The following is a 13,255-nucleotide window of genomic DNA, read 5'->3' on the forward strand; positions in this document are numbered from 1 at the left end:
GTCCAGGTAATTAAAAGATACAGAAAACCAGATAGGCAGAAACCAAATAGAACCATTACCAACCATATGTCATTGTTGAATTCAATTGTCTAACAGTTTTTCTCTGCAAAATTTGCACATGATATATCTGAACATGGGTTTCTGTTATTCTTCTCACCCCTTATTTTGTGATGCAATTCAAGCAGTAAAACCAAGGATTGTATTAAGGTAGTTTATATTCCCAAATCTGAAACTAAGAATTGGGCATGATGTAGCTCCCATTAGATTTTATATGTTCATTGTAATACCTTCTATGAGTATATCTGCAAGTACAACACTAACATGTACAAGGAAAATGCCATCTTCTAAGTACAGCCATAAATATGAAGGGTACCATTCACCTTATACCATACACATATATGTGAAGTCTTTCTCCCTGTGCTTTACATTCAGAGGGGTGTGTGTGTATACACATACACATATGTATGTATATATACAGAATATATGCAGTATACACACATATGCATATAGACACATATATGTGTATGTATATGTATATGTATGTATGTATGTATGTATGTATGCATATCTATATCTATTTATCTACCTACCTACTTACCTACCTACCATCCATCCATCTATCTATCATCTATCTGTCTATCTATCTGTCTGCCTGTCTGCCTATCTATCTATCTATCTATCTATCTATCTATCTATCTATCCATCCATCCATCCATCCATCCATCCATCCATCCATCCATCCATCCATCCATCCATCCATCCATCCATCCATCTATCTATCTATCTATCTATCTATCTATCTATCTATCTATCTATCTATCTGAGTCTCTCACTGATTCACTACTAATATTAAATAACAAAATGCAGGTAATGAAAATCATATTGTTTCCTACATTTCCTAATTTAAATTAAATAGAATTGGAGTCTGTCCATGAAACAATTCAAGATCCCACCAATATCTATTGGGGCCAAAATTAGGAAATGAGATAGCCTCCTTTAAAAAAGTACAGTGAACCTCATCCAATATCACTTAATCTATTGTGCCTTATATTTCCTAGAGGTCTTCCAAATTACTTCTGGAGGTCATTCCAATACTCTGGAGCACGTTTTAAAAGAAAAAGCTATTCTCCTAATGATTTCCACTCTTGACAAGCAGCATTAAATACAACTCCATGTCTGTTACTGTGCATTTAGATAATTACTACCTTGCTTAATGTCCCTAGTTAATGTTAATCTTCTTCTTCTCTTCTTTTATATAAAATTAACTTGCTAATTTTGTTTCTCTGTCAGCCTCCAGATCCAATTAGAAACGTTGGGGAGGGTATCTACTATGCAATGAGTTTGTTCTATCTCAGCAAGAGAAACTCAGCAACTGCCTTGCACAACATTGATATTGTTCATTTTGTGCACAGAATTATAAAGTATCTTTGGATAGCTAACCAAAATCTATTTTGCAGTCAGTTCATTGAATATTCTCTTATCCCAGCAGCTCTAATTCCATGGATTGTGTGCTGAGCATCTTGTAGAAAGGTACCAACAGAAGCAAAGCATATGTTGTTCAAATTAACCCATGTCACGGGAACACAAATGACCCTCTTCTTAAATGCACTGATCTTTCCTGCTTCAAAAGCAATATAATTATCTCTCTTAATCTGCACTTCTGCAGTTTACTTGAGTGCATATCTTTTCGACTTCAAAATGCATTTTCTGATCACGCTTCAATAACACTATCAATTATTATAAAGAAAAAAAATGTTCTTTTTCCTCAAGATGTTGCTTAAAAAGAATTGTGGTTCTTTTCTTTTTTTTTCTTTTCTTTTCTTTCCTTTCCTTTTCTTTCCTTTTCTTCTCTTTTCTTCTCTTTTTTCTTTTCTCTTCTCTTCTCTTCTCTTCCCTTCCTTTCTTCTTTTCTTTTCCTTTCTTCCTTTTTTCTTTTTCTTCCTTTTTTTGATAGAGTAGGTAAAAGCAATATTCAAATAGTTTTTTTTTTTTTTTAAATAACAGTCTGGGCTGCTTTTAATGCATTATTATTAAAGGTTGTATTTTTTTCATATGCTTCATGGAAAAAAAAAACTAAACAAGGATATTTGGAAAATAAAATTAAGCAATTATGTATGCAATGAAACCTACACCAGATCTACATAAATCTTTTCTGTCTCCTAAATTAGAACTTAATCTCTTCTATGTGTATGATATACTGAATATTCATTGAATTGCATAGAACAAAGATATTGGGAACAGGGGTAAAGAATGATAAATTATTTGCCCCTAAAATGAAACGGTAACAATGAAGAATATTTTTAATCTTAACGATAGTTAGAACAAAGTATAAAATAATTCCAAATACAGACTATTTTTCTGTCAAATATAACTATTTAATGTTGAGTCAAAGGTTACTCGGGAAGAAATTGATATTTTTTTAACAAAGTAGCTCTTTTGAAGATTATACAAGGCTAAGCCTTTTATTTAACTGCATCTTTGTCACTTTGGGTTAGAATAGATACTATTTATGAAAAGAGAAAAAGCTGCTAGTATGATCATTACCCTATTAATTGGCATGAAATATACAAGAATTTTTGAATTCTATACTATTGGAAGTTTATAACGGTTCATTTTTGAGTCACATTTTTGTAACTTTAATGAGGCTTCTAAAACAATGGTTTTGGAGGTTGTGGATTCCTTTTGGCCAATTTTCTTGTTAATAGTTGATTCCAAAATTTTGATAGCAACCTCAGTATGTGGACCACAGCCAAAATGGCCTTTTAATTGTCCATTCTGGGCTATTTAGTTTAATAAAAGTGCAACAAGCTTCAGACAATATTAAATTATTACTGGATTTGGCAGGGTGGTTTTGTTGAATTTGTTGAACTTAACTGTTTGTTTGTTTGTTTATTTATGATCCAAGACCAAGTCACAGAATTTTAAAAATACAACACACCATTAATACAGGCATAAGTAAATACATACTCTCTGTATTTGTTTGCTTGTATGTTTGTGTGTGTGTATGAATCCGTAGAGAGTTACCTATTCATTGAAGACAGCAGATATGTGGAAACTCTCAGACAACATGATTGTAACTGGAATTATTCCCTCACTTTCAAGACATTTTGTGGAACTTGCCAGGATTGTCCTTTATGTTCTGTTATATTTAATTTGAGCTTGAAACCACTGACATCCCTTATCAGAAAACTGTAGGACCCTTGGGCATAAAGCAGTTGAACACAAATCCTTTGTGGTGGTATATTATGTCTTATTGGCAATGATGATTGTTCTATAACTACACTTAAATATAATATAGCAGCTTAGTTTTAATTTAATATAATTTATTTTTAAAATAATTTACAATGTTGATTATAATAATAAAAACAAGTACAAACTAAACTAAGAGAAATAGAAAGAAATAATAAAGATTTGGTATCAGCAAAAAGTTCGTAAAAGGTTACCAGAGCTTTATAAAAACACATCTTTTTTTAAAAACTTTGGTCAAACCAACCAACTTTATATTCCTTCCTTTTACTTCTAATAATCTTGAACTTAATTCACTCAAATGTTCTTGCAGGCTCTGATCTCACTTCAATTTTTCCCATCCCAAATGCTTTTTTCAATGATTTAGTAAACCACCTTTGTAAATCTAATAAAGAGTCCTTATCTAGGTCATTCCCTTAATTTATCATTTGTATTTCCCATTTAACTTTCAAGACTTTAACTAGCTTCTTTTGTATGTCCATTGGATAATGCTTATCCAAATGATTCTTTTGCTTGTTTCTAATTTAATTATATTATATTCCATGCTTTTTTATTTTCCACTATTTCTGATTCTAATATTTCTATGTCATTTAATTTTGTTTCAGTTCTTTATGTTGTAAATCTTTCAAAATATTCATTCGCATCTGTCATTCCTTCATTAACATCTTTTGGACATAGTCTAGCCATAGAAACAGATATCATTGTTGACATTGTAGCAACTAATATCTGATCCCATTATTCAAAAAAATTTCTGGAGCATTTCAAATGTTATAACATTTTATTTTACTTTGTAAATTCTAGTACTAACCAAAAACAAAGGTCATGCTTGCTTGCTTGCTTGCTTGCTTGCTTGCTTGCTTATTTATTTATTTATTTATTTATTTATTTATTTATTTATTTATCCATCCATCCATCCATCCATCCATCCATCCATCCATCCTCTGGTGTCCAGTTTTGAATTCATAAAAGTCATGATAAAGCATGATTCTAATGCTTTAGATCAGTTATATGCCAGTCACAATGGCAGTATAATGAAGTAAAATATTTGATTTCATTTTTTTGGCCAAGATGAAATTTCTCAATTTCTGCCAGCAATGAAATTAGTTTTGGACAAATCCAAATCTGCAATATTTTTGTAGATAATTGATCAGTATTTTTAGGATGGAACCTGGAGTAAAAAAAAGTCTAATGTCACTTATTCACATTATAATAGTTAAAAAAGGTAAAGAATTTTAAGATGAGATTATTTCTCATATTTGTTGTATACTACAAAGAATGTTTTAGAAGAATTGGCTATCAGTTTCATCACATTTAAGCTGAAAAGTTAAAAGCAATTATGTAGTTTTAAGCATATGATATGAATTGTATATCAAGGTAGTAGATATGATTTCAAGAATAATATGGTTTAAAAATGTGAGTATGAATTACATATTTTATCATTACATGAACAACTAAGGATTCATTGAAGCAAGAGGAGGAGGAAGAGGAGGAGAGACACAAATGAAAAATGATACTCTGGATGGAAAGATAATGCTATCATGGCTAGATGGTGTTTGTTCAGTGTCTACTTATGAAGTGGTTCATAAGGATAATGGGAAAATTTCAATTATGGTCCATTGTTATTCATTAATAACATTCATTCATTAAAAAGCACCAGCCAATGATTTAAGGAGAATTAAAGATTAGTCATATCTCATAGATCTAAGTATAATGCTAGCTGTTCTGTAGTGAGTGTGGTGCATCACAATATTTTAATAACAATCTCAACTATTTAGAGATACTATAATATGTTCTGTTGTCAGGACAACTGAATTCCTTGTGTGCCATTTGCTTCCCAGCTAAGCACCATAGTGTATCACAGCTTGTTAACTCACCTGTCTAGAAAAATGTTATACAAACAAAATGCTCATGATAATATTACCAATATAATTGGTCTCGTCTACAAACCTATTTTAAATTCTCCCCATATTTGTGAATGTCTCGTTCAGAAGCAAAGTCAACTCCCAACAAGTGTTAGACCAATTATAGAAACTATAGGCTGATGCAGAATCAATACCAAGTGGCACTTGAAAAGAGCACAAATGGCCCCTGTAAGGTCAAACAGAGCAGAATGAAATCAATAAACCAAATTGAAACAAAATATTAGAATTGTAAAATGAGAAAGGGAGTAGGTAAGTGAATTCACCAAGCCCTCAAGCCCTGCAGCAAATTATTTAAGCAATTAGCACAAAATTATTGAAATTATTTTCTGGAATCATCTTTTCTTGGAAATTTCTTTTCATTTTTATTTATTTCTGTTCTTTGGAGGCTTCTGGAATATGTATATTTGTCATGAAATATGAAAAGTAGTAGAAGACTGAAAGCAATTTTACCTAGAATACTTTTATGCAGAAAATATATATCTTGTCATGCACACATTTTATATATTCTACAGGCAGGTACTAACTACAACCCTAGGTAGCTGGGCTATATTTCTCAATGAATATCATGTATACGTACATGTATATACAAAAACACACAAAGACACAAACACATTTCTGTAGAGGCATAGATTAATAGTTTGCTATCTTGATAAGTCAAATGAATAAATCTGAAACAGGTCTCAGTTGCAGCATGAAAATTAATAATATACAGCAAAATGGGTATATTAATTATACAGTAAAATATTTGGGGATGCGGTTTGCAATGAAAGGTGCCTATTTCTTTTTTTCTTTTCTTTTTTTTTCTTCATACTTTTCTGAGATTGTCTAGTACTAAATCTAAACTCATTATAGTGGCCTTAACATCTGACCAATCTACATTGAAACATTAGTCTTTTCAAGACAGATTTTATTATTTTTAAATTTCCAGTATATAAAATAGCATGTGTCAAAATATATTCAGATAAACACAAGGTATAGCAATAGTACTTACAGTGCTTTATGGCCCTGTCTAAGTGGTTTACAGAGTCAGCATATTGTCCCCAACAATTTGGGTCCTCATTTATTTATTATTATTATTTATTTTATTATTTATTAATAATAAATTATTATTATTATATTTACCCACCTCGGAAGGAAGGAAGACTGAGTCAACCTTGAGCCTGGTGAGATTTGAACTGCCAAATTGCAGGCAGCCAGCAGTCAGCAGAAGCAGCCTGCAGTACTGCACTCTAACCACTGCGCCACCCTGGCTCCAAGGTATCATGGAAACTGCTTCTAAACTTCTGCCAATAATGTTTTGTTCTACTGATTTTTTTATTTTTATTTTTTAGAGAAGGTTAATTCACTGAAAATCTGGTTCAGAATCTGAAAAGAGGCTGGTACTCTTTCAGATCAATCTTCCTATCCATATCCTTTTGACACTGTCTGGGAATTACCTTAAGTGTGACCTTAAATCTCTTATCGAATACCATGGGACTTAAGTCTTAATATATGATACCCTGGTGGAAACAGACCAGAACACAGAATGTGCTTCTAGACCATATTGTCATTTCACAATAGCCAGAGAGAAAGCCTGGAGAGATTGAGAATTACTTAGAAAACCATTGGAATGGGTTTCCTAGGATTTTCTTTTTAATCTTCTGCAGCTCTTTGACAAATGTATCTTTGCAAGTTATTTCTGAAGATGTTTTCTGAATGACAACAATGAAAAAGAACTCAGTTTTAGGATGAAATCACACCAAGGTGCATGCTTCAATACTCTGTAAAAAGGTGGTGTTTTTTGGTATATTTCTCCTGTTTAAAAAACTGCTGTAATCATGACCTTTATCATGATTGGACCATATATACCTCCTATTATGTAGGAAAAACCAAAACTGAAATAAATGTTTATTAAGTGCAATGTCAACCTATGGGATAATAAGAAAATTTTGTCTGCCTTATGAAGCATACTATTTTTATGATTCTTTGTATTTTCAATTAAAGCAGGAATTCATAATTAAGGGAGTGGGAGAAGTAATATTATCATCACATATTCCCTAGGGAGGGGGCAGATACATTTAAGTTATCCCTTTTCATAGGGTTTTGGGGTTTTTTTGGAATGCCATATTAGTGGTAATTAATTTATAAAAAGCACTGAAAAATATTTGCTGAAATCTTACTTAGTGTTTATTTTATAGTGCTATTTATATTTATTTTTAATTGTGAAAAATAATATCAGAATATGTAAATATATAGACAAGGAAGCAAATACATCTGCAAGCAAAAAATAAAAATAAAAAGATTTTGTAATTTAAAAAGTGGGCATCTTGAAAGAAACAGTTTGGGTAGAAATAATCCATACTGTCAGGTGCAAAGGAACAGGCTCATCCGTTAAATTGCAGCACAGAAGATTTATTGAAGCTTATAGAAAGAATCTAGTCAATTAAAGTTCAACATTAAATTGGTGCCAGATAAGGATTGACAGAATTCAGCAGAAGTTGGACCATTTGTGGAAACATAACAACTCTAAACTAAAGATGCAAATCCCCAGTTCTGCCTGCTATTCTACATCTGCAAGATCATAGTTTGCTGTCTATGTGCTACAAAGAGTAGCAAGATTTGAGAACTGAGCATTGACTAATGTATGGCTACTGAGTCTTATTTCCCCTCTAGGCTTTCTTTGTATGCAATCAATGAGAAATTATTAGAGCAGACTATGATTCTGCCATGTGCATTAAAATTCTTCTTTGGCACCTTAAATAAATTCATAAACTTTCATGGATCATTGTTGGATTGTTCAACTCCTTAATAACTAATTGAAGAAGCTGTCAATATAGCTAACTGTGAAGTCTATTAAGCATCTTCTGGTTTATAGACTATTAAACTCTCATTGTCACATGAACAGTATTATTCATATCTTATCATTTACATTATAAATAAGTATAGCAATAGCAATAGCACTTAGACTTATATACCATTTTACAGTGCTTTACAGCCATCTCTAAGCAGTTTATTTGCCCCCAATAATTTGGTTTGCCCCCAATAATTTGGGTCCTCATTTTACCCAACTCAGAAGAATGGAAGGCTGAGTCAATCCTGAGCCTGGTGGGATTTGAACTGCTGACAGTCAGCAGAAGTAGCCTGCAGTACTGCACTCTAACCACTGTGCCACCAAGGCACATCATCGTTTTTTGGTATAATTTTATGGAAATATAATTTTATGGAAAAATGTAAATGTAAAACATTTGTCCCTAAACAAAACTTTGTTTTTATGATTGTATTATGGATCTTTGACTCTGCCACCTTTTCCTTTGGGAAATGGAAAATGTTTAAGTCCATTTGTTGCTAAATCCATTTTGTGTCATTGCATGTATGTACACATTCCATTTTAAGGCACTGAGAGGAAATATAAATGGGGTAGTTTCTGGTTGCATAAAGTACCATTTAAATAAAGCCACATTAGCAAGTGAGCACTCTGCCTACTGAGTGTTTCTTAAAACAAAAGGATTATCTTCCTTTTCCTGCCATGTACAGCATTGCTTGATTAACAAGGCTAATGTGTATTTCACCAGGAAAGTGCTGTACACCTCTGAGAAACTGCATAAAGTAGCAGTTGCTATAGCAACAATATATTCAAGAATGTGCCTGTCAAAAGGGTACCATGAAACCATTTGTCAACGTATACATTGTGGAACTAAAAACATAGCTCTTAGCACTCCTACTTATGACACTCCATTCTACCGAACCTTGAGTTATGCAACTCATCATTCCCATAACAATGATAAAAGGAAACATGTAAATCAACTGTAATTTTTAATCTTTTTTCTTCTTGTCGTCATCTTATCAAGTTAGCGATGACTTCTAGTGACTGCCTGGACAAGTCCCTGCAGTTTTCTCACCAAGACTTCAGAAGTGGTTTGACAATGTTTCCTTCCTAGGGTTAAGAATGAGTGACTGGTCCAAGGCTTGTACCACCTGGCTTTGTGGCTAAGGCATAACTCCTTTTTCTAAATTGATGCCTTAACTCTATTTGGTTATTTGTTTTAATTTTCTATTTCCTGTCCTGTCCTCTTTTTTTGGATATCTATATTAGGCTGACAGTGAAATGGCTGCCTGGCTGCTTGTGGATATCACTGTCTTCTTTAGTTCAAAATCAGTGATATGGCCAGCATAAATAATTATTTTCCCTTCCATATATTATGTCAATAAATTAAACAGATGGTATTATTGTTTCCCTTACTGTAGATTTTCTCTACAATTTGTTAGAATGAAATGGCATTCTTAATTCTTTAAAATGAAAAACATTAAAACTTTGTTAACCTATCTTTAAAAAAAAACACTTTAAATTAAGAAGTTAGTTTGACAAAATGATTTCATTTTGTATGGCGCTATTGTATGGCGGGGGGGGGAATTCTGTGTTGGCATCAACACATGTCCCTTATGTGATCTTCAGCTTCACAGCAACATTAATCTGCTGAAGTCAAGCAAGGAAGATAATTTTTCATGCTTTGATCATTGAGATTTAGAGATGACAATATAATATTTATTTTTATCATAGTTGAGCCTGTCATCCATAGTGAAATTCTGAGACATTCATGAAATTCTCTTGATTCAACAATTCATATGCCCAATATTTAGTTTTAATTCAACAACAGAAAATTTCCAAGTATTAATTTTAAAACTATCTTAGAAAAGAGTCTAATAGTGAATGTGGATCTATCTATATCTATATCTATCTATATAATCTTTATCATCTATTTCTATATCTACATATCTATCTATATGTGTATGAGTGAATTCTTGAATTCTGTGATGGTTTTTTTAATAGAAATACATCTTAGTAAATATATTAATATTTATTTAAATAGTTCTTAGCTATATATTCACATTAATGTTTATTGTGAGATAAGCAATATGATATATTTATATGTACAAATGAAAAAAAAATCCTTCAAATAATTATTTCCAGGGTTGTTTTTTTTTTTGTTTTTTTTTTTTTTTAAGAAACTTAAAACCAGAAAGCTACCTTAAGGGATCTATTCCAAAATAAAAGGGAACGTTGGAGCAAATATAGAAACTAAACCTTGAAACCATGCAAAGTAGCTTTGCTACATAAAAGAGCTTTGCTTCTTCCAATGAACAAACAAAACAATGTTTTCAGAGCAATTTTCTTGAAGAAATCAATACTGTTGTAGACTTATTCTAAGAAAATAGAGGTAAAAATGTAGTTTGCTTTTCTTTTTCATTCCAGAGTGAGTAATGCTTTGAATGATATTTATTTAACGTGCCCTGAAACTCTGAAATCATAAAGCATTCTGTGCCTTACAGAAACAACAGAATAAGCATTTATTTAAAAGAACATGCAAGAACCCTGATAGAAGTTCAGCAAATACAACAGCAAATATTTAAATGGAATTGGAAACATATCTTCATAATGGAAATCAGCAATTTTATCAGCTTTTTAAATACAGTTAGAACAATTTAAGGAAGAGACTATGGTATTTTGGGACAATTTTTATAGTAGTTAAGTATATGCGTCTATTTACTAATGAATATGCAATCTCAACATTGATGTACAGGAAATTTTTAGTTAATAATTTAATGTATGAACAAATTCAATGGAAGAATTTTCAGTTTTTTTAAATAATAACCATTTATTATTCATGTTGCAGATTAATTTTTGCTATCTTATCAAGGAATGATATAGGAATAGATGCTTTAAATATGGATGTGACCCACAAGTTCACAGAAAGAAGGAAAAAGATGTGACAAGATTTTTTAAAAAAAATCTGGTACCAAAGAAAGAAAGATTGATTAATTCATCATTCAGGCAAACTACTGAGAGCTTAAAATTCTACACCTGAATTTTATATTTGCATAAATGTTTTTCATGCTGAATTACAATTACTATTTCTTTCTCCCTAAAAATTCTTTATCTCAAACAACTATATAATGAAAGGTGTTAACTTCATTCTTTATGCAAGGCACAACTCTTCAGTCCCCTTATTCCTGGGATATTAAGCATTAAAGGGTTTTTCTTTTACTACATTGGGTAGCATATTTGAGTAAGCCCTATGATTTAGAAATTCAGGTCCCTTTTTATTTACTCTTAAGCCATCAAAATGGGTAAATATTGGAAATAAATTGACAATATATCTATGTAGCACATAATTGGCATCTGCAGAAGGTTGAAGGAGCACATCACAGATGTGGCACATTTATTTGGGGTAACAGAGTACGATAATTCTTTTTATATTGTATTTAAATAAAAATGCTTACCATAAATGCAATTTTATTTAATCATGTGTTTGCCAGCATTTCAGGACTAGATCTTAATAACCTTTATTTTTTAAAAAAACTTTTTGTAACTATTATGGGCTATACAGTTCTTTGTTTTTTTAATCATATTGTATAAAATACCTGAGTACTTGGCTTGTTTGTGCTTGGTAGCTAAGCAAAATTTAGTATGTAGACCAGACATGACTGGAGAATTTCAGGAATGAGAGGTAAACTGGGAAGTTCTCAAAGCATCTTCACAGATAGCAAGGGCAAACCATTTCTACAATGCAATCCACTTTGGATGGTATGCAGTATCACTCTGAGGTGACTTTACAAATTTAAATAATAAATGAAATAAACAAATAGTAATTCCAAGAAAACCACATGGATATGTCTTTCTAGGTTCTAGGTTCCCTGGATCAATCTCAACTTGAAGGATTACTTTTCAAAAGTGTCATAGTTCCTGATATAGATCCTGTATTTTAAGCTTTTAACTGATTAGATAGCTGCAATAACATTTTTAATGATTTTGGATGGCTGTCTCTTTGTGGTAAATAAATTTCTTCCTCATGGTAAGAATTTCCCTTGAGTTAATAATAAACAAAATCATGGATAAATGAGCCAGTCTGATGTAGTGGTTAAGGCATTAGGCTAAATACTGGAAGACCATGAGTTGTAGACCACCTTAGGCACAAACCCAGTGACTTTGGGCCAGTCATTCTTTCTCAGCACTAGGAAGAAGGTGGCTACCATGTTTTCCTGAAAATAAGACCCTGTCTCATAATTATTTTGAACCCTGAAATAAGTGCTTGGCTTTATTGCCATTTGCTCAAAAGCCCAATTGGGCTTATTATCAGGGGATGTTTTATTTTAGAGTAAACAGGGTAGGACACATCACTTCTGAAAATGTTTCTTAGAAAATTTGTCCAGCCAATCACCAAGAATCAACTGACTCAAAACCACTAAAAACAAACAAACAAACCCTTGTCTATGTAAGGATTTGTTTCTCAAACATATCCTCATTCTTTTTTCTTCCTCTAGGTTTAGCTTACAAATGATTATGTAGGATGTTAAAACATAGCAGTGAAACTGAAAGGTACATAAATGATATATTGTATATTCAAATGTCTCAGAATCTGTGGTTGAAATTTAAGGCTAATCCTAATGATTAACTCTTGCTTAGGAGGTCATAAATCAATAGATTCTGTTCCTTGAAAGTTTGGTGTTAATTTTTCCTATCACACTTGTTGCACTGCAAATTTCCATAAAATATAAAAATACTCGTAGGATTTGTTGTCAGTTGAGAATTGTGCATCTACCGTATTTTCCGGCGTATAAGACGACTTTTTAACCCAGGAAAATCATCTCAAAAGTCGGGGGTCGTCTTATACGCCGGGTACCCGAATCTGAGTTGCTGGCGCTGACCGATGACACTTTGGGAGCGCCGGCAACATTGAGGGGAAGCTGTACTCCGAATTAGTTCCAACCTACAAGAGGTGCCAGGCAGTGCGGGGCCCACGAGAAAGGAACGCGTCCCCACTCTACCCCGGAATTCGGATCACCTTCCTTCCTTTCCCAGCAGTCCACGGTGAAAGCGGCGCCGCGGTCGACCTGGGCCAGCGCCTTGCACACCTGGCTCTGCGTCTCCATTATGAGAAGCCCCATGCGACTTCGCATGTCTCCGCCCCAGTCGCGCAGCTCTCGCAATCCGCTCACCGGAGGAGCCATGAAGTGCTCGCACCGCCTTGCCAGATCTTCCTCGTCCTCCTTTCCCCACAGCTTTTCCCGTTGTAATTGCTGCTGCTGCTACCGCCGAGGCTGCTCCTTCA

At 32.9% G+C, this 13,255-nt stretch overlaps 1 protein-coding gene across 1 annotated transcript in view; it reads left to right on the top strand.

Moving 5' to 3' along the window:
- GRM7 (glutamate metabotropic receptor 7) overlaps positions 1–13,255 on the top strand; it is a 490,233-nt gene that overhangs the window by 415,374 nt on the left and 61,604 nt on the right. The gene's annotated exons all lie outside the window — the stretch shown is intronic.

This window comes from Pituophis catenifer, unplaced genomic scaffold (assembly GCF_029215685.1).
Source record: "Pituophis catenifer annectens isolate HBS135680 unplaced genomic scaffold, rPitCat1.0.hap2 SCAF_2, whole genome shotgun sequence".
Lineage (NCBI taxonomy): Eukaryota > Metazoa > Chordata > Lepidosauria > Squamata > Colubridae > Pituophis > Pituophis catenifer.